The sequence below is a fragment of the Myotis yumanensis genome, unplaced genomic scaffold, assembly GCF_028538775.1.
Source record: "Myotis yumanensis isolate MYYU_CA2020_CCGP unplaced genomic scaffold, mMyoYum1.0.hap1 SCAF_6, whole genome shotgun sequence".
NCBI lineage: Eukaryota > Metazoa > Chordata > Mammalia > Chiroptera > Vespertilionidae > Myotis > Myotis yumanensis.
In genome coordinates this window covers 80,021,213-80,044,511 of record NW_027223757.1, presented here as the reverse complement: position 1 = coordinate 80,044,511, position 23,299 = coordinate 80,021,213, and the positions used below count along the sequence as shown (strand labels likewise).

General features: G+C 39.7%; 1 pseudogene; it reads left to right on the top strand.

Moving 5' to 3' along the window:
• The first annotated feature begins 952 nt into the window (after positions 1–952).
• On the top strand, positions 953–1,053 carry LOC139013319 (U6 spliceosomal RNA; annotated as a pseudogene).
• Positions 1,054–23,299: the final 22,246 nt, after the last annotated feature.

The window sequence follows — 23,299 nt, the reverse complement described above, 5'->3', positions numbered from 1 at the left end:
ACAACCAAAAAAGGTAGCTGGTGAGCATTTGAAAAGGACTTCACTGTGAATGTGGGGTTAAGCTTGTATGTGGCTGCAAAATTCATGCCAGCAGAACTGTAAGTAACTGGATCTCATGACACTTGGTGTGTGTCTTAGTGCTGAGTCCTCTGCTCGCGGCCATGACTTACTTAGAGGCAGATGTTTATGTACTTTACCCTTCTGATCATGTGGCCTGGAAGACCATCTGATGACCCATTCCAGTCACACTCTACTTTTTTATTGACAACAAATAATAAGGCTCCTTTCACGTGCATTTGCAGTTTAATAAGGGATATTTCAGGGACTTTGAGATTTAAAAACTAGTGCTTAACAGTAGAGGACGAGTGGAACAGAAGTCAGTTTGGCAGGACTTTTCTGACTCAAATTTCCTCAATGTGATTTCTCAACGTGGAAAGTCACTTATTCTGTCACTGAAGGACAGACACCCTTGATGGGCCCAATTTTTGCTGCACAGTCTGCAGTCCCTCGACCTGGAGGAGAGAATTTGTTTTCTTTCCTTTTCTCTCTCTTGCTGACATAGCATCATAGCAATCAAAGGAGCAGAATCCAAGAGCCGGGAATCAGGCCCAAGACAAGCCTGGTGTGTGTAATATTGTTTAGGGTCAACCATTAATACAGCAAAACTTTGTGTCTTCTGTTATCTGCCTTGAGCCATTATTGGGTAAAATAGAACAAAAACAAAATAGCCCATATTTTCAGGTTTTTGTGTTTATAGTAGAATTTTAACAGCCCTCTAACCCCTTTAAACAGGATCTTTAGATGCTTAGAATTTGTAAAATACCATAAATTTGGTCTTTTCTTCTTCCTTAGACTGACATGCAAGTTAAGAAATGGTAAATGAAATGTCATTATGAAGAAATGACATCATTTATCTGTATTGGGGGAAAAGACACCAAAATATTCCCGGCCAGTGCTCGCTTCAGCAGCACATACATTAAAATTGGAACAATACAGAGATTAGCATGGTTCCTGCACAAAGATGACAGCAAATATATATATATATATATTTTTCCCTCGGCCAAAGATATTTAATCTGTCACTACACATTAGTTGTCTTTCCACTTTGGCTTTAAATATTTGATTGAGGGAATTATAGTACTAATATCTGAAGTCATGATCTGTTTGGCAATCCCCATTAAAGAAATCTCAACTTCACTTTCTTCAGGATGCCAAGCTGAGATTTAAATCTGTGTTAGGGGTAGGCAATTTGTATTAGTTACCTACTGCTTCATAACAAATTACTCCAAAATCTGGTGGCTTAAAACGCGTTTATTATCTCACACCCTGTTGGTCAGTGCTCTGGGCCTGGCTACCTGGGCACTCTGCTTCAGGGGCTTCCACAGGCTCAGTCAAGGTGTCAGCTGAGCTGAAGTCCTCTTAACGCTCCGTGGGGGGGGGGGGGGGGGGGTGTTTGCTTTTGAACTCACAGGGTTCCTGGCAGGATTCAGTTCCTCATGGATTGTTGCACTGAAGGCTTTCATTCTCCACTGTCTGTTGAACATGTTTCAAGAAGCAGCCTGACACTTTCCCAGGTGCAATGTTTAAAAAATATTCTTAGTATACTGATACTCCAAAAATCACAAAGTGCTGACATTTCTCCAGGTAAAAAGTAAAGCTATGGCTTATTTTAATGTTGGCAAAATGGAGCCTGATTTTCTCTTCCTTAAGAGAATTTGTCATTAGACAGAATGGAAGAGCTGAGGTATTGATTTGTAGAGCGGTTAACAGACAGCAGACCTGAAATACTAGTTTTTATCCATTTTGGTCATTTCTTCCAGGAACACAAACTCCTTTGCCCACCTAAAGGCTTGTAGCAAGTCCAAACAAATTCAATGTTTCATTTAATCAAGACCTGCAAATAAATATTAGCATTTCAGGCTGTTACATTGAAATGGGTCTTAAAATTGTCAGAACTGCCTTTTGGTTCTAAGTTGGGCTTAGTAAATATTTATTCAAAGATAAATAATTGCATTGGTAATGAACCGTTTAATATATTCTACTTTGAGCAATTTGGTTCCATAGAAGTCAGTCTGAAGCTCCGATCTTGTTAAAAAGATATCCAACAGAGTAAAAATTGAGGAGTATTGGGAAAATTGAGGGGTGAAATGAGCACCACTTAACATGTAGTGGAATTAATATCTCCCTTCTTGGTGTTCTTAGCATTCTTAATATTCCAATTAGTAGGCTTTCAAATACAAAACTTCTCCCTGCCTTTACCCAGATGCTCATTTAAGCCATCCTCCTCCCTTGACTAGACTAGAGAAATAGCTTCCTAAATAGCCTCTGCGTCTAGCCTTGTCTCCCTGATTTCTTTGCTTCCTAAAAAATCCACAAAGAAAAATATGCCACCATGGGGTGTGATGTCAATAGCGGGGATTATTGGGTGATATTGTGTATGTGTGTGTGTGGAGGGGGAGGTGCGGGGAGCAAGAGGTATATGGGAACTCTGTACTTTCCTATCAGTTTTTGCTATGAATTTAAAATACGCTGAAAAATTAAGTTTATTAAGTTTTTAAAAAGCCACAAGAATTCTTTCAAAACAGGTCATTATGTCCTCCTCTACTCATAATCTTTCAACACTTCCCAACCCTATCAGAATGAGATTTAATGTCCTTACCATGACTTAGCAGCCTTATGAGGTCTGGTCCAGGCGACTTCTCTGACATCATTCCCTCCTTATCCTTTCATTTTTAGCAACGCCTCCTTGTTACTCCACAAATGCACCAGTCAGTCTGTACCTCTGAGCTGTTGCATAGCCTGCTCTAATGGAGCTCTCTCCTCCCAGATGGTTCTTCTATTCCACCTGAGTCAGAGAGGCTCTCCCTCACCATTCAGTCTATATAGAAAGCCATTCTCCATCCCTCTCTATCCTCTGAGATTGTTTATTTATCTGTGTGTCACAAAATAAACCTCTTATTATGACCATACAATATTAGAGACTTCAAAAGCATTTCTGTCTATATGTATCACCACATTCAAGTAATCAATGGTGAAATATCAAACGTATGCTAGTTGTAAGCTTCTTATTCCTGGAAGACTGAATAATAGAAAGGGTGTGAAGTTGCTTAACTTTGGGGTACTTCAGGATAAAATAGAATCATTGTTGTTTTAATTGATGTATGTTATATGCATTGAAACAGGACTTCAAGCAACTGTTGGTATCACATATAGAAATCATTCTGACCTTTAAATATTACCTGTCTTATACATGATATGAAAAAGCCTCTTTAGAGCAGCTCGCGGTCCCCAAACTCAAGAACTTCATTTGACACTGGAGAATGTAAAGGATTTCACAAGATTAAGGTATGATATGCCCCAGAAAGGAGCCCTGACCAGTTTGGCTCAGTGGATAGAGCGTCGGCCTGAAGACTGAGTGGTCCCAGGTTCGATTCTGGTCAAGGGCATGTACCTTGGTTGCGGGCACATCCCCAGTGGGAAGTGTATAGGAGGCAGCTGATCGATGTTTCTAACTCTCTATCCCTCTCCCTTCCTCTCTGTAAAAAATCAATAAAATATATTCTTTTAAAAAACACTAAAAAATAATAAAAGAAAGAAAATCAGAAAGGAAATCAGGGGTTCTTAACTTTGGTTCCAGGGGCCACTATGGCAGTCTGCTGAAGTCTGAGGCCACCACTATAGACTGATGTAAATGTTTGTAAATGCATACCGTAATATATACAGGATTACAAACAAAAAGAATTTTCTTGAACTACTGTTCTTTCTGTGGATTGCTTGGAGGTCCTTGAATCCAAAGTGAAGAATTTATCTACATCTGGTGATTAGAAGACTGTCCAAGTATGGGACCTGTGAAGCTGAATTACATGAGACTCAGTTTCTCAGCTGTAAAATGGGAAGAGCAATAGTGATTTATGATAATCCCAAGGCGCAGAGCTCAGGATTAAATACAACACAGTAGCCCTAGCTGATTTGGCTCAGTGGGTAGAGTGTCAGCCTTTGGACTGAAGGGTCCCTGATTCAATTCCAGTCAAGGGCACATGCCCGGGTTGTGGGCTCAATCCCCAGTGGGGGCTGTGCAGGAGGCAGCCGATCAATGATTCTCTCTCATCATTGATGTTTCTATCTCTCCCTTCCTCTATGAAATCAATAAAAAAAATTTTAAAAATACAACAGAGTAAAGAGGTTAGCATGTAGTCATCAAGTACCTGAAATACCAGTATGTTATTTATTAGGCTTCTATATACTCCCCAACTCCACTATGTTGACTGTGGCAGAAAAATAAGCTCCCAGGCATGGAGGGGAGGGCAGGAATTCTTATATCTACTAACATGCTTTACAGTTTCAATGAGAGGACAAATGTCTGTTTCTCTTTCAAGTACATATTTCTGTTATTGAGCTAATAATTATGAAATGTTTGCTTCACTAGCTCATCCAGGAGAAGGCTTTTCCATTTTTATACTCCCAAAGGCTTGCTATACTCAGAATGGATCAAGAAGTCTGTTCAGCACAAGATTATTGATAGACTAGAGGCTCGGTGCATGGATTTGTGCACCAGTGGGGTTCCTTGGCTTGGCCTGTGGGGATCGGGTTGAAACCAGCTCTCCAACATCCACCAATGGGTCCTGGATTGCAAGAAGGTACAGGCCAGGCTGAGGGACCCCACAGGTGTATGATCGGGGCTGGGGAGGGACCGCGGGAGGGCTCCAGGGTGTGTCCGGCCCATCTTGCCCAGTCCCGATCTGCCAGACCCCAGCAGCAAGCTAACCTACTGGTCAGAGCATCTGCCCCCTGGTGGTCAGTGTGCATCATAGCGACTGGTCGAAAGGTCAGACACTTAGCATATCAGGCTTTTATTATATAGGATATAGATATAGATATAAAGATCTGAAAAACAAGGTTGAAAAAGAGATTTGTGGAGATAGAAGCTCTAAATTCCACTCAAAATTTAAAGCAGGTTTAAATGAAATATCTCTGTGAACACTTACATGCTAATAATGAGCAGAAAGGAGAAAGTCCATGGGAACCCAAACTTCAGCCTCCACCTGGGAGAAAGCTCCTCACCTGGCAAGAATCTGTGAGCCCAATAGCTGCCTCATTAGTGCCTTTGAAAGGCAATGTGAATGCTTTATTGAGGAGTCTTATATGTAAAGGAACATTGCCACTGTGTTAAGCATGGATAATAGTTTACTCACTTTTAACAGGGGATAGCACCTCAGCCACCAAAGTAAGAGGAGATATAACTTCTGTGAGCACTTTTAAATATGATGGGGACCTTTAGAAATAGCTAAGGTGGGAAGTGAATCCTGGCGATGCTGGAATTAAGAGGTTGGAAATGAAGCAGATGAACATATTTTTAAAATACAATGATTGATCTAATATACCCTCATACTGTTGAGCCACACCCAGATGCACTAAATCAGAAACTTTGGGAGTTTCTAGCCATCAGAGTTAGAATGCTGACGTCTGCTCTGAGAACTCAATGGCATGATGTTTGAGGTCTTTCAGCAGATCTTGGTTTGGAGCAGTGGTTCTCAGCCAAGGGCAGTTTTGCTCCTGGGGGGGGGGCGGCGGCGGGGGCATTGGCAATGTCTGAAAACATTTTGTTGTTGTTGTCACAACTTGGGGTGGAAGTGCTGCTAACAAGTAATGGAAAGAGTTTAGGGACGCTGACATTCTGCAAGGCATAGGACAATCTCCATGAAAGAAATATCTGTTCTACCTGGCCAGTATGGCTCAGTGCTTGAGTGTTGGCCCATGAATGAAGAGATCACGTTCGATTCCTGTCAGGATACATGCCTGGATCCCTATTAGGGGGTGTGCAGGAGGCAGACAATCGATGTTTCTCATCATTGTTTCTATCTCTCTATTCCTCTCCCTTTCTCTCTCTCTCTCTCTCTCTCTCTCTCTCTCTCTCTCTATATATATATATATATATATATATATATATATAATTGTCCTAAAATGTTAGTAGTGCTGAGTTGAGAAACCCTGGTCTGGAACAACACTTTTCAACTTGAATGCATAGTGTAATCATGTAGGAAGCTTTAAAATTATAGCTGTTGGCATCTTTTTTCAGAGATTCAAATTTATTTGGTATAAGGTTTAGCTTAGGAACATGAGTTGAGAACCAGTGGACTAGCAGCTTTGCTTTTCTGTTTGTTTGTTTATTAGCATTTTGCCTATCAGTCTCTTTATGATTAATAAAGATGCTCCTAGATTGGGGATTTCATAAGCCAGCATCGGTGTGAGGAGTTGTGTTTTAGGAAAACCATTGTCAGAGACAGGTATACTGAGTGCCGGGGGAGAAAAGAACATCACATTTACTGTAAATGTACTTCTAAGGCTTTTGATGATTACATGTGTCAGAAATGCTCCTCCTTCATTCCTTGTTTATGATCTGAGTTCATGCTAGTAGCCTCATTCTTTTACTCCTACTATTGTCACAACTTACAAGTTCACATAGACAGACAACAGTATGGTGATTACCAGAGGGATGGTGAGGTAGAAGCAAGGAAGGGGGATAAATGGTGATGGAAAGAGAATTGACTTGGGGTGGTGAACACACAATGCAATATACTGATGATGTCTTGTAGAATTATACCCCTGAAACCTATATAATTTACCAGTGTAACCCCAATAAATTCAATGCAAAATCTTATAAGCTCAACTACAAAGTCTGGATCTTATTGATTTACTAAACTGATCCTCAAACAAGTATACTTGTGATGTGTGTTGTTTCATTTTACCCACTTTACCTATCATATGAGCTCTTAAGGACAAAGGGTGCTTTTACCTTTATTAGTTCTGTTCTTGAGCCGAGAACACAGGTACAAAGTGAAGGATTTCATAAGCAATTAATATTAGCTTCTCAAGTAGATACTGACTCTTGAGGAATTCAGTACAGTGTTTAGAACTCTGTAAGTAGTGCTGTCCTGGGAGAAAGGTTAGGCTGGGGAGAATGATGCATTTGGGTTTGAAGTCCATTTCCTTTGGTTATTGGATTTGGACAAGAGAATTATCCTCTCTGTGCCTTGAGTTCTTCCTCTGCAGTAGCTACTACTTAGAAGTGTTGAAATGATTAAATGAGATTAGACATACGCTACATTTAGCTCAGGCTTGGACTATGGTCACCACTTCAATAGTAGCTTATAAATATTATTATCAGATATTTCAGGAAATTCTGTTTTTATTCCTTCAAATCCACTCACCTCTAAGTAAAGGTTCTACAACTGCTAGTAAATTATTTCAAAATCATTCACTGGTCTTTAATTAAGTATATTTAAGCGTTGTGGAAATAAATGAAGACTACTCATAAAAATAAGCAAAGGCTGTTTATTCAAAACTTGGTAGAGTAAAGGAGTCAGTCAGCATCACCTGGTTTTAGCAGAGACTCAAAGACCGGCAGAGGAGTGTAAAAGCTACCTAAGAATGAAAGAGAAGGCTTCGGGTATTCCCTGATTGGAGGCTGCTGACATGGGGAAGCTGGAGGCTGGCTAACTAGGGGCAGGGCATATTCATTAATGGACTGTATTTGGCTTTCTCTGGTTGGTTGGAAGTTGGGAGGGAATTTTGGAAGCTGTCAGTACTTAATCAATTATAAAACCACTGGGGTTGGGTGCTACAGACAGTGTGATTTAACTTCCTGAACTGGCGGCTGCAGGTTATAGGTCAGTTTTCCCTGCTATTTGATGAAGGTTGTGGGTATGAGTCCTATTTTAGTATATGGTCCAAGCTGCTTCTGGTTCTATATTCAGTCTTTCCGCATAAAGGGTGGGGATGCTTATAGTGAAGAAGGCCAGTCTTAAGTAGAAGTGGTTGCATACCTGGTTAGGAGATGCTAAAGCTGTTACTACACAATCCAAAAATTCCTTTAAAGTCGAGCTCTGTGTTAAAAATCAAGCTAATTAATTATGAGACAGTTATTTGGTTTGGACCCTAAACTTTATGGTTATTTATTCTTCACAGCTTGTTGTTCAAATTAAAGGGCTATGTTGGTACCTACTTACACCACAGATAAACATTTGCATGTTGTGCCTGTGCTCACCAACTGTGCACTTCATTGTTATCAACTCATTAATAATCATAAACCTACATGGATAATGTAAACATTGAATAAAAATATCTTCTTAAGCTTTCAAGCACTACTTTTAATGTTTAAGTCCTAATTTCTAAGTCCTAATCTATTCTTTCAGAGAAAGAAAAGTGTGGGAAATTCCTATCTCACACCAGTATGAGGATACAAAGTAATAACAAAACACTATTATTTTCCTCAGTCATCACAACTGAGGGGGTGGAGGGGAAGAAGGTGGTTAGTGGTGCGAACATTCCTCCATATCAGTTCAGAAAGTCTCCAGGAGCTAACTTGAAGTTGAATACACCCCCTCTGGCTGTTTCACCATTTCTCTCTCCTCTTGATGCTGGCTTTAGGGAGCATCCTCCGCCTCTAATTTATCAAAACTTCACAAGGTGGGCTTGCTTCATACTCTCATGGCTTATAGAAATGTCAGAGGTAACAGCACCTAAAGCTTTCACTGCAGATCTTTGTCCCTAGGACCCAGGCATCTACCCAGAGGGCTTGGAAGATAGGCGATCTCTGTGAGGTTATGAAAAAATCCAGGAAAGGCTTGAACCGCAGCTTATCTTAGTCTTGGCAGACTATCTCATGACCCTCCCACCATATGAGAAGATGGAGAGCCTTCAAGGATGAGCTCATTTCCCAGTCACCTCCCTACCTCCCCCTTCCTGAAATATCTGTTAGGACAGTGTCTCATCGCCTTGCAGCTTCTGATGAGGGAAGGGGCTTTCTGCCCTAACCCCTCAGAATAGAGCTGCAGACTGAAACCTCTCAGCTGCTGTCTGCACGAGGCTCCTCAGCAACGACCTGTCCAAGTTGTGTTGCTGGCATGTGGCTCCTTTGGTTTCAGCGTTATCCTTGTTGGTGTGTGGGGAAAGGGAGCTGGGTTGTCTGGCTGGTCTTCCTCTCACCGTCTTTGTAAGTGATAAACTGTCTTAATCTAAAAGTGTTCACTGTATCTTCAGTGGCCAAATTAGTCAGGAGCTTACTTTTTCTTGTGTGTGCTTGGCAAGCTGCATCCCCAGGCGCATGCTCAGAGGCTTGGCCACAGACACACAGTGCACAGCTGCACGGAAGTAACAGCCTCCCCTGTGCCTCGCCACAGCTTCCTTGTCTTGGTACCACTTTGGATGCTGGAAATAGTTGGCTCTCCAGCATTTCCCTGCAAGTTCCAAATGGCCCACTCAAACCAATGTTTTGGTAATGCTAGTTAGTATGACCTTTTCTTCCATCTTCCAATTCTGTTGGAATTCTGGGGTCTTTCACGTCACCTTCTTTTCCTAGAATGATGTACTCACTGTATGTAATAAATCCCTTAATCTCTTTGCATTTATAGATCTACTTCCCTGACTTAATCTTGAGCGATAAAATCAGATATTTTTCAAGCTTTGAAATTGTAAACTTCAATAAAGAGGAGTTGGAATATGTTAATAAGTAGGAAATCTTTTGTCAAGAAGACACAGTCATTAAAGTTTGGAATTAGGTCAGTTCTGAGCAAGATTTTCTTCCCTAAAACTTAAATCCAACCCAAATCTCTGGCTTGTGAGTAGCAACTTTGGTTGTAAGTCCTTGTCTCCTATTCTAATTAAGGTTCTATCCTAATGTCATTGGCCATCTTTGATTTTACTATTTCTTTAAAAAAGAACTCTAAAATATAGAGACTTACTGGTAAAAAACAACTGGATGATGAAAACTGAGAAAGATCTCTGGGGATGATTAGACTGTGTGGAATAAAGTATCGACTTTTGTGAAAGGAAAATTTCTACTGACACAGGGAGACTTGCTCTTATCTGAGCACAGGACACATATATGAGGTGATTTTGAAATCCCTTTTGGTCTTGTAGTCCAAGAACAGTGACATATCTTTTTCTTAAAACTGTCTTAAATTTGTATTAATACAGTTATAAATTAAAAATAACATTTACATATAATATTTTGTTTCCAAGTAATTTCTGTGATTTATGTAAGGCAAATATTATTATTTTGTAAATGAACACACTCAAAGCCACTAGTTTGAGTGACTGTATGTACAGTGTTGAAAATCTTAAGAGTTTTATCTTGTTTGTTTGTTTGTTAACACCTCACTCTCTAGAGCAGGGGTGGGGAATGTCCCGCCCGCAGGCCATATAAAGGCCAGAAAAATCACTCGGTCTGGCCCTGCAAAGGCATTAGGGGTGAGTTAATGCAATGTTTGACCAAATATAGCAGGCTAATTTTTAAGTTGATAATTTCCGAGAATGATGTTATAAATAACCAAATGGCCCTTGGCAGAAAAAGGTTCCCAATTTTTGGTTTTTTGAGGAAACTCCATACTGTTCTCCACAGTAGCTGCACCAGTCTCCATTCCCACCAGCAGTGCACGAGGGTTCCTTTTTCTCCACATCCTCGCCAGCACTGTCATTTGTTGATTTGTTGATGATAGCCATTCTGACAGGTGTGAGATGGTACCACATTGTCATGTTGATTTGCATCTCTCGGATGATTAGTGACTTTGAACATGTTTTCATATGTCTTTTGGCCTTCTGTCTTCTTTCGAAAAGTATCTATTTAGGTCCGTTGCCCATTTTTTGATTGGGTTATCTTCCTTTTGTTAAGTTGTATGAGTTCCCTGTAAATGTTGGAGATTAAACCCTTATCAGTGATAACATTTGCAAATATGTTCTCCATGCAGTGGGCTTTCTTGTTGTTTTGTTGATGGTTTACTCCCATTTGACCCAGTGATCCCACTTTTAGGAATATATCCCAAGAAACTAGAAACACCAAATAGAAAGGATATATGCACCCCTATGTTCATAGCAGCACAATTTACAATAGCTAAGATTTGGAAACAGCCTAAGTGCCCATCAGCAGATGAGTGGATTAAAAAACTGTGGTACATCTACACAATGGAATACTATGTGGTGGTAAAAAAGGAGTTCTTACCATTTGCAACAGCATGGATGGACCTGGAGAGCATTATGCTAAGTGAAATAAGCCAGTCAGAGAAAGATAAATATCACATGATCTCACTCATTTGTGGAATATAATAAACAACATAAACTGATGAACAAAAACAGAGACAGAAGCATCAATCAGACCATCAAACCTCAGAGGGAAGGTAGGGGAGGGTGGGGTAAAGGGGTGAGATCAACCAAAGGACTTATATGCAAGCATATAGGCCTAACCAATGGACACAGACAACAGGAGGGTGAGATGAGGTAATGTGGGGATAAAGACATATATGTAATAACTTAATAAAAAAATTAAAAAGAAAAAGGTTCCCCAGAGCCGCCTTCTGATAATCGGGCTCTACTGGTGAGTTTAAAGAGAGATGCAGAATCTGAGTGAATATCAGTTTCCTAATCCAATTAATGTCACATCTTGACTGGTGAAAGGGAGAATAAAGACCCAGGTGGAGGAAAGGAGAAGGTGACTTTGATGGAAGTAATGCCAGGAGGTAACAGACATGTCATCTAAAGAAAATGCGTTTACTTTCTGAGAAGAGAGGTTGGAGAGTTGGGATAAAGTTTGGGATAAGTGGGAGATTTTTAGTACTGCAGCTTGAAATTAATACTCTATTTTCTTACTCAAGGCGTTGTTATAGAACAGTGGTTCTCAACCTTGGCTGCGCATTAGAATCACCTTGGAATCTTTTTGAAATCCTGATTTCTGGGCCTCATCCTCTGGAAATTCTGTTTCTTTGTTACTAATGTTGTGGCCCCACCCCATAAGAAAGAAACAGAATTTCTGGAGGATGAGACCCAGAAATCAGGATTTTAAAGATTCCCAGGTGATTCTAAAGTGCAGCCAAGGTTGAGAACCACTGTTATAGAATGTCAGGCTAAGCTTAGGGCAAGATTCTGCTGCAAACCTTTTCTTATTGCCACAGCTGAATCCTCCCCTAGAATTAATGAAATGATAAATGCTGCATCATGAATACATTTTCTAGCTTTAGATTAGCAGTGATGCGAAGAAAACAAGAATTGAAGTATTTCCTCCGTGATCTCATGAGGAGGCAGTAAAAAGCGCTCACTATGAGGGTGTCATCAGAACTGGGCATGATTGAGCCTCGCAGCAGGACATAGTATATCTCTTGCCATTGAAGAGACTCAGTGGCAACATGCCAAACTTGGAGGTGCAGATACTTGAAAATTAGCAGGCCAGAAATAAGGCCTACGTAGAGGGAAGTCATTATTGTAGGATCTAAAAAAAAATTAATCTCTTTTTCAGTTTTTATTTTTATAATTTCTCAACAACTTCCAACTAGAACTGGATGGCTACCTGCTAGCCAGATACAAATAACCCAGATACATTAAAGGCCGATTTCTGGGCATCCCTTAATATTTATTTGCCGAGTACTAGGCCCCAGGCAAGTTTAAACCATCCTCTGACTGCTCTTTTAGCTTGATGATTCCAATACTGAGTTAGCACAAGGACCAAGATCATAAATCCATTCACTTAATGAACCCCATCTCTGAGTCTATAATGAATGGGAGGCATTAGCAACCACACATATTTTTGGATCACCTGCTGGGTGCTGGTGTGAGGAGAGTGGGCACACCCTATACAATCCTTCTCTTCTGGAAACATATACGCTAGTGGTAGATAGCAAATTACCTACCTTTCTTAGTTCCTGTTTTCTTAATATTATGTATATATGATTTCTGGGAGATTTAAGTGGATTAGAAATGGATTATAAAAGTTTGTAAGGAGAAGTTAAAGGTTCTATAAACCCAGCTAAACTTTACTAAACAATATAGTTCTCTGTATACAGTACTGGAGGCTCAATGAAAATGTACTGAATTGATTAAAAAATTTCACAAAAAAAACATAGAAGACCTTTATAACTGATACTGTAGGTATCTGTAAAGTAAGTAATGGTTAAAATGTTAATAATAATAACTAACATTTATCAGACTTTTAAGCTGCCAGGACTTCTCTATCCTCAAGGACATAGAAATCTATATTCCTCATATTGCCTAGTACAGTGCTGGTTATATAATTGTGGCAGATTTTTCCAAAATTGGCTCTACCAATATTCCTGTTCTCACATGTTGTCTAGAAATTTGACACCTCTCTATCAAGTGTGGCGACTGTTCCTACTCCTACTGACACTGGATGGGCCTTTGTGGTAGCCTCACTGACAGAATGCAGTGGAAGTGATGGTGTGGCTTCTGCTTTAAGTGACACACAGTGACATCACTGCTGGCTCCCTTGCTGGGTCACTTCTATATCTCACCCTTTGTGGTGTGAGGAGGCTCAGGCCCCAGGGAGAGGCCACATGTCCATTATCCTGGGTGACAGGTCCAGTCAAGGTATCAGCTGACACTGCATTAACTCCAGATGTGAGAAGGAGGGTCGTCAGAATATTCTTGTCTCCAGCCTTTTGGCCACCCGGATGGTGACGAGGGCACCAGAGATAAGCTATCCCTGCGTGAATTGCAGATTTCTGAACCAAATAAATGCTGTCATCATTTTAAGCCACTAACTTGTGGGGTGATTTGTTACCCGATGATAGATAACCGAAGAAAATGCCTACACCAGTTCATGCTCACAAGAACCATGTTAGGTGCATTCTTATTTGCTCTAAGGGAAACTGGGAAGCAATAAGGTTAGGTAACTTGTCAGATGTCACACAGTAAGCAAATGACACATATAAGTGCCCAACAAGTCATGTATTGCTAAAGACATTCGAACAAAGAGTAGATGTGAACCATTTCCTCCAGAAATGCTGGCTCCATGTAACTTTCTCACCTATTACCTCCATTTGCACCCACAGGCTCTGGGAAGACCCCAGCATTTTTTTCTGCATTGCAGTTCTGTTGATGCAGAGGGGGGCAGGCTCTGTTAGAATGTTGCCACACATGGTTTGGCCCACACTAAGTTCCCGCTGACCTCTGAGATCCTCGTGCCCTAGGTCCCTGCCCCTATTCTGATGACTGCATTTTTGGTAACTCTTCAGGTACAACCTGCTCTGTGCCTGCAAAAGATCTCCTGAGAAGAGTAAGGTGTTCCTGTTAACTGCTAAACGTTCACCAACATTTACATCTATTTTACAGCCATTAATCAATGTAGTATGTGTGTGTGTGTATATATATATATATATATATATATATGCTTACAAAAATATTTAACTCATTATTGGAATGTGAATGAATGAAATATATTTTTAAATTGGTTTTCCTTCTGCCTCTATGTAGTTTAACTTTAGGGATATTGTCATTTGCTTTCTCTTCATCATCTGCTCATTTGACTGAATATTAACTCCAGAGAATCAAAAGGAGAATTCTAAATTACTTTTTGGTAGCTTGTCAGTTGATCATTTGGAAGTGATAATTTAAAGTATGAAAAAGATGATGTCTCAGCTGCGAATATTGATGAGTAATGTCTGATCTTGTCCATCCAGCCCAATCTATAATAATAAAAACATATGCTAATTAGACTGGACAGCCAAATGACCTTCTGAGGCAGAGGTGGTTAGGGGCTATCAGGCAGGCAGGGAGATGAGCAGATAGGAGCCAGTGGTCCCGGATTGCGAGAGGGTGCAGGCCGGGCTGAGGGAACCGCCCCCCCCCCCCCCCACGAATTTTGTGCACCAGGCCTCTAGTACATAATAAAATGTAGATAGCACTGAAATATGGGGCCCATAGTGAAATATCTGTTAACCTGATTTAAAACATTAATAGCCTTGCATTAAGTCTGATATTTCCCCCATAGGTCAGCCTGAATAAATCATGAGGGATTTAAGAGATTTAATTTGCTTCTTCCTGGAAATAGAAAGTTATGAGACTTATGATTTTAGACCTAAACCCAAATAACAGAATAAGAGTTTCCTAAATCAAAATTCCATCTGCTCATTGGTTCAGGTTATGCAAGTCTAATTCTTACTGGTTTTCAGAGACAATAAGAGGACTTTTGTTACTAATGCTTTAGTTGGAAGAAAAGAAAAAAATGAGGCATCATGAAAGGCAACACATTCAACATATCCTTCATTGACCCTGGGCTACACCGTCCTTGTTTGTTTTTCCAAAAGTCCTTGGTATCACACTCTTTTTCTGAAGCAGTTGTCAGCAATGTGGAGGGGTTGGTTTATTATCATTTTGTAGCACAATCTAAGAAGAAACCAATAAAATAGGAGATGCTAACGGGTGCTTGCTCGGGACTTCCGTGATGGCTCTTAGGTTCAAATTTAGCAAATGTGATCAGTGGACCATTCAAAACAGATGATACACTTGAAGCAGTCTTTTCTCAAGCTCCCAAATTACTTACCACTTTTCCCCACTTGCCTCCTGTTCTTTTCCTAATGAGGTAGTTTGTAAAGACTTCATGTTTCTTTATTTGAAAGCACTCATGAGACTAAGGTCCTTAATTCCATGAAGACCTGCTTTGTCTCTTAGTTGAACCACCAAGAGATGTGTGGTGCATTTTGGCTTGGAGAAACTTCAAGGCAAAAGTTCCTAATGGTGTTTTCATGCCCCTACTGTCAGTTAGTCAAGCTGGTGTCGGGTAAAAAAAATAAAATATATCAGCTACCCCTGGTGCTTACATCACAAATCCCACTGCTCTTAGCTTGACCAGTAGTCGGACAAATATCCAGGCTTTCCCAGAGTTTAAGCTAGATTTTTCCCCCTGTCCAGCTGTAATTCAACTCTATCCAATACACCCTCCCCTCATTCAAGCACACGTTTAAAATCCCTTCTTCTACCGCAGTATACTATGTATATTTATTTTGTCTCTCTTTTTTTACCTCCGTATTCTTCATTCTTTTTCTCTTTTTCTATGTATAAACTAAACTGCTTGCTTCCTTCTTTCTTTCCTTGGACACTTACTAATCACTGGCAGATGCTCAGGCTACCCAAATAAGTAAAATCTATTTCTGTCCTTCATCACCTCATGGTCCAGTGTCCCTCAGTCTCTTATGAAAGAGAATATTATTCAGAAACCTGGGGAGAGAGGGGAGTCAGGAAACTTTAGGGTATGAAGAGCTTGTCCTAGGGGTGAGTGGATATTATGTCTTTGTAGTGCTATGGTAAGGTTTAGTCTTAAACCCGTCCTACAAAAACAGTTTTATCTCAGACAGTGCAGCATAGTACTTTTATTCATGAAAATACTGAAAACACCTGGTGGTAAAACATGTTCTCTATTAAGTGTATCATTGTAGAGGTGAAGGACATCATAAATTAGTGCTTATCTTACTCTTAACTTTTTGCAGCTCTTGCAGATATCACTTTGGAATGACCTGAGTTTGTTTTGTTTTGTTTTTCCTAAAATCACTCCGAATAGCACCCTACAGCAAGGGCAATTGATTTATTTCTTTTCTGAATTGGAGGAAGAATTAATTTGCTGTTTGTAGCCTTGAGCAAAAGCAAATGGTCAAAGTAAGTTGACCTAATTCTCTCTCTTTAGCATAACAGTGGTTAAGAGTAAATAACATAAATAATAATTATAAATATATATATATGTGTGTGTGTGTGTATACACACACACACACACACACACAATCACATACATATTCCTGGTTAAATTAAAGAGAAAAGCTTCCCTTTGTTAATTTAGGGTAATAAACCCTTTTAAGAAGTTTCAATAAACACACACAGATTCATTTTAATTGCTTCCATTTTCCTCCCATATTCGGTCAGTTGTATCATTTTGATGCTTCTAAATCTCCAGTGTTTCGCATATCCCTTATTTTGTTTTGCACTCCCATTTCAACCCTATTAGTTCATTAACTTATCCTCTATTATCTAGAATGATATCTTAATATAGCAACTAACTTCTCTCTCAGCAATGTCTAACCTCTTCATCCAGACTTTTCACATTACTTTTCGCACTTAGAATTATAGTTCCAAAGCACAGATTGAAACATTTAAATCTACTTCTCGAACATGTTCCATGACCTCTCAGTATATAAAGTCAAAACCTCTAGAGCTTTTGGCCCTCCTCTACCTTTAATCCACTCGGTGCACAGGTAAACTTGAGTTTTTCCCATGTGGCAGGCACTTTTGTGAGTCTCCCTAATGCCTCCCTGAGACCCTGTGCATTCCCCCTGTCTCTGTGCTCACAGAATGCGGAACTGGCTGCACACTCTGCCCCCCAGGCAGGCAGAGCCATTACCTCTTCCCCAACCCTCCACTCTTTCTTTTCCTTATCAGTTGTTTTGGCATTTTAAACCTTTCTTTATAGAGATATTCAAATAGACATAATAAAAGAGAATAGTATAATAAAGACTTGTGTCCATCCATCTCACAAATTCAGCCCAGTTATCAATGATAGCCATATTTTTATTCCTCATCTCTGTTTCCTTTCCCTGCTATTGGAATTATTTTCTGTCCACCAACTGTTTGATTACCTTGAAGAGAGTGTGTATAGGACAGGCAGGATATGTTGATAGTTTTTGCTCTATTTACCAGTTTTCCAAATAATACATTGATGTGCTAGAAATATCTCAAGCTGATCAATTTAGTTGTTTTATTTTAAGTTTGAAATCATGGATTTTTAACCATATCTTATGGGTTTTAATCCATTGTAGTCATTATTCCTTAGGATGTTCAAGTTGTCTCATTCTAACCAGAGACACTTCTAAATTGGCTTGTTTGTTGTTTTTTTTGCACACCACTGGTAGTATTTGATGAATCCTTTGTTTCTGTCATTACAATCCATATTTTCTACCTGAATCAGTTCTAGAACGAGCCATTATTCTGAGAAGCTCTGCTTACTTTCTGTGGAAAATGGAATTAAGAGTCCACTTCTGGATGAGGGGTAATCATTGATGATGTGTTGCGATACCACTCATTTTCACTGATCAAAACCAATAAAGGTGTTTCTGAAACATCTGATAGTTTCCATTTAAAACTAAAGATACAGGGATTTTTTAATTAACATTTTAAAATATTTTATGTCTGTATCTATTTCTTGTATGTTAAACTTTGGTTCCTCATATCATTAAATATAATTACTTACTTGCCTAATTCAATAATGTATACAGAATAGTTTCATCATAGCAGTGTTATTATTGAAAATATCAGTTTCATTACTGAATACTGTTTCACACTTCATTGTAATTCTTTTTGTCCTTAAGGTGTAATCTACTAGAGACAGTTCAAATTACTTGTTTTAAAGTTATTAAAATAATTCTCCTCTAGCCCTAGCCAGTTTGCTCAGTGTTTAGAGTGTTGGCCCACAGACTGAAGGGTTGTGGGTTCAATTTGGGTCACGGGCACATACTACCTCAGTTGCTACTTCGATCCCACTTTTATCTTGTGTATAGGAAGGAAGGGGTATGAATGGGTTTCTGGTAATTATGAGGAGATCCTGAAACCCCAAGTAAATGGCTAAATTTCTCTTCATTCCAAAAGCCTCACTTAATAACCACTAGCTACTCCCTTAGGTATGAAGCATTTTATAGAAGCAAATATAAAATATTTCCAGCCCTGGACCATGTGGCTCAGTCGGTTGGAGCATCATCCTGTACACCAAAAGGTTGTGGGTTTGATTCCTATTCAGGACACATACCTGGGTTTTGGGTTCAATCCTTGGTTAGGGGCACATGCAGAAGGCAACCCATCAATATTTCTCTCCTTCACTCTCTGTCCCTTCCTCTCTCTAAAAATCAATAACCATACCCTCAGGTAAGGATTAAAAATATTTCTCAGCTGTTCTCATCACATCTAATTTTAGGCCTCACCCCCTGGATGTTTAGGTTGGTTTAGACCAGCGGTTCTCAACCTGTGGGTCGCGACCCCTTTGGGGATCGAACGACCCTTTCATAGGGGTCGCCTAAGACCATCGGAAAACACATATATAATTACATATTGCTTTTGTGATTAATCACTCTGCTTTAATTATGTTCAATCTGTAACAATGAAATTGGGGGTCACCACAACGTGAGGAACTGTACTAAAGGGTTGCGGCATTAGGAAGGTTGAGAACCACTGGTTTAGACACAAGTACCCCAAAGCGCAGCCCTCAATCCCTAGGAGAAGTCAATACCAACAAGATGACAAGCTCTGCTGTCAGTCATTAGTGTTCTCATCCTAGGTGAGCCGCACAGGGTGTGCCTGGGGGTGGGGACACACACAAGGGTGGCACCTGAACAATACAAACGGCCACAGCCCAGGTCCAGCAGAACTGTACATCTAATTCCACAAGTAAAACCTCTCACTGGTAAAACATCGGAGAATCCAAATAAATTCCAAGGAATTTCAGAGGACATCCTAACACTACCTAGAACTATCAGGGAAAGAACAAAAATGCTATTTCCCGTGAAAATAAAGAAAACACAGAGAGAATTGGCTTCAAGAAATACCGTGGGCCCTGGCTGGTGCGGTTCAGTGTTTAGAGTGCTGGCATGTACACCAAATGGTTTCTGGCTTGTTTCACGGTCAAGGGCATGTACCTGGGTTACAGGTTCGACCCCAGCCCTGGGCAGGGCATGTGTGGGAGGCAACCAATTGATGTGTCTCTCTCTCCCCCGCTTCCACTCTCTCTAAATATCAATGAGAAAAATATCTTCAGGTGAGGATTAACAACAACAATAAAAATACCTTGGGAAAGTCTGAGATGAGAATGTCTTGTGGGTCTCTTCATGAATTAAAACAACATTATGGGCAGTTTTTATTTTTTTTTGAATATATTTTTGTTGATTTCAGAGAGGAAGGGAGAGGGAGAGAGAGATAGAAACATCCATGATGAGAAAGAATCATGGATCGGTTGCCTCCTGCACACCCCACACTGGGGACCTAGCTGCAACCCGGGCATGGGCCTCCACCGAGAATTGAACCTGGGATTCTTCAGTCCAAGGACCAACACTCTATCCACTGAGCCACACTGGTTAGGGCTTATACAGTTTTTAAACTGGAGAAATTAGCTTTAGTTTTTCACAAAGAAGATTCTATGTAACACAGCTGTGTAATTAACTGTGGTTTATATATGCAAAATCAGCTCTGCCCTTCCACTTTATCACTGGAAAATCAAATTGCTTATTGGACCAGAAATCTTTAGAAGGGAAAAAAGCAAGCAGAAATTGAGAGGCTGGAGATGTGCACAGAAAGGAATGGTGGCAGAAGACTTTAAAACAAAGGTGACATAGAGGTTATCACTGCAGCAGCAACATTGTTTTTGTTTTTTTTTAGTCTCCTCAAAATTGCCTCCTGAAACCAAACCCAAAGACAAGGTCAGAAAGATACATTTTTTAAAAAATAGAGGAAAGAAAACACACACACAGGACAGAGAAAAACACCACACTGCACGAATAATCTCATCAGCATAGCTGGCTAACAGTGAGGCCCACAAACCCTTACTATAGGCAAGGAAGGCCAAATGACCATTACGAGCAAAACCAGAAAAAAATCTCCATTCTGACACCCTAAGAAGCAATTGATCTTAGTAATGATCACTAGTAATTAAACTGTTAGCAAAAAGGTTCACCAGGAAATCTAGATAATTAGGCTGCCAACACTTAGTCCAATGTTCGTATTAACCTCAAAGTCATAATACTAATTACTTTGTGCCTTTTGATGTGAAGCAATTTGAAGCACATGGTAGCTTCTATAGAGATATCTTGTCAAAATTAGAACCTGACTCTATCCAACTTCTAGAGATAATCTTCATTCTTGGGATACACGAGGGGTATGGGAACAAATTGAATGATGTCATAAGAAAGAAAACAGCTACAGAATACAGGACGTTATACAGACCATTGATACTTTGCTGTAATAAGTCAGCGACAGGGAAAAAAGGGATACTGATGTAAGTTTTAAAAGACTTTAGATATAGACATTTATTTATAAGCTAACAAACTTTGGGCTTTGTTTTAATATATATTTGACAAATAAACGATAAAATATATTTATGTGATGATAGAGGAAATCTGGTTTGGACTGGGTATTAGGCGCCCTCAAAAGATTATTGTTAATTATATTAGTTGTGATTGTGGTATTGTGCTTATGTAACAAACTGTACACTTTTTAGAGACGATTACTGATACCTAAACAATACAAACAAGTTACCATCCAGGTATAACTCCACTATAAATCTAATTTCACACATTCAAAAAATTCTATTGGTGCCCTGGCCAGTGTGGCTCAGTTGGTTGAGTGTTGTGCCAGGCAGCAAGAGGTCGCCAGTTTGATTTCATGTCAGGGCACATGCTCAGTGTTATGGGCTTGATCCCATTAGGGAGCATGTAGGAGGCAGAGGATCAATGTTTCTCTTTCATGGATGTTTCTATATCTCTCTCCCTAAAATCAATAAAAACATATTTTTAAAAATCCTATTGATAATAAACATATCCTGAGAATTTGAATAATTATGTTTTAGAAGTATAAGCAAAAATGTTACAGTGTCAAAATTTGTATTTTATTAAAGGGAAATGAAGAAATGCTTAAAAGAATGTAAGTGAAGCAATGTTGGCAAAAATGTGAGCGTGTGTGACCATTTTATAATTAAAAATATTAAAAAGTATAATGATAAATTACAGTAGTTTTATTCAGCAAATATGTTTTAGGCATTTTGGGGGGCCAGTCCCAGGGAGTCAATGCTGCTCATTCAGACCTCAGCTCCGCAGGCAGGGAACTCACTTTGTCCTTTAGGAGAAGGGTCAAAACCAAGTTGAATAAATACTGTAAAAAGCTCTCAGTGCCATGAAGGAAATAGACAGCTTGCTGAAGCAGAAGATAACTGTCAGAAACCTGGCAGGGATGTGGGGCTAAAGCAGCACCGTCAGAGGACATGAGGCTGAGGCCGGAAGTGTTTCGTCCTTTTTTTAATGGCCTAAGGCAGTGGTTGGCAAACTGCGGCTCACGAGCCACATGCGGCTCTTTGGCCCCTTGAGTGTGGCTCTTCCACAAAATACCACATGCGGGCGCACATGTATAGTGCGATTGAAACTTTTTGGCCCATGCGCAGAAGTCGGTATTTTGTGGAAGAGCCACACTCAAGGGGCCAAAGAGCCGCATGTGGCTTTCGAGCCGCAGTTTGCCGACCACTGGCCTAAGGAGTCTTCTAGGTAGAAAGCATGTCATTTATTTTCTTCTTTTTTTCTTTTATAAGTTTCAGGTGTACAGCATAGTGGTTAGACAATCATATACTTTACAAAGTGTTCCCCCTGACATTTCCAGTACCCACCTGGCACCATACAGAGTTATTACAATATCATTGACTATATTCCCTAAGCTGTACTTCACATCCCTGTGACTATTTTGTAACTACCAATCTGTACTTCTCAATCCCTTCGCCTTTTTCACTCAGCCCCCCAACCCGTCTGTGTCTAGACAACATTTTATAAACGCTATGTGGAGGAAGAGTTTGGGTGGGTGAATAATTGAAAGGCTGCCACTGGTTTTAGAGCTTGGTTATGACCCAGATGGGGTAGTGGAAGGGAAAGGAGTGGGTTCCAGTGGATCCCATAAGCCTCAGAAAAGGATGAATTTGTATGTTAGCGTATGTGCAGCAGAAACTTACAGAAGAGTCTTCAAAAAATGTATTTTTTCTTTTTACAACATTTTAAGATCACCATAACTGGTGCATATAAAATAGTTTGGAAAATATAAAGTATTTTTTTTTTAGTCATGCGGTAAGTGCTGGGTTAGCATTCTGGGGAGACACAAAATTCTTACATGCCTGCTTTTCCTTCCTACTAATTTCAGAACAAGAGAAGAATAGGCGAAAACAGGAAAAATCATTAAAAACTAATTGCTTTCCAAATTCCGATGAAAGTTTAAGTTTTAAAGAAGTCTATTTTCAATACAAAAATGGCACTCACTGGAGTGAAAAAAGAAATAGATTGATTTTGGACAATTTCTACTCTATTTCCCCCTAATAAAGAGTTATAGCTAGGTAGAGCAAAGTTCTCATGAATTGCAAATGAATGATTTTAGAAAATGGGTTATGAAATTCATAAAAACCCTTGGGTTGGGGTACAAAATGACAACAAAAAATGGTTTCTGATCCTTTTATTATGCAGAAGTAGGAAAGGATGATTTCTTTTGCTATATAGCTTGTGCTAAATGACACTAAGAGTGATGTGGCTACCTGAACCTTTTGCTAATCAAAGTTTTTTTATTTGAATTGTTTTTAGTTCTATTTTTAAATTATTTTGAGACTAGCATTCATATAGCCAAGGGAGCCAGATTTGCCTAGTGAATAGCTGGTATAGACAGGTGTGACTTATTTCTGACATATGCTGTACAAGCAATCGTGTTAGGATGACATCCATCACAGATAATGGCAAGCTAAAAATGGCACTAT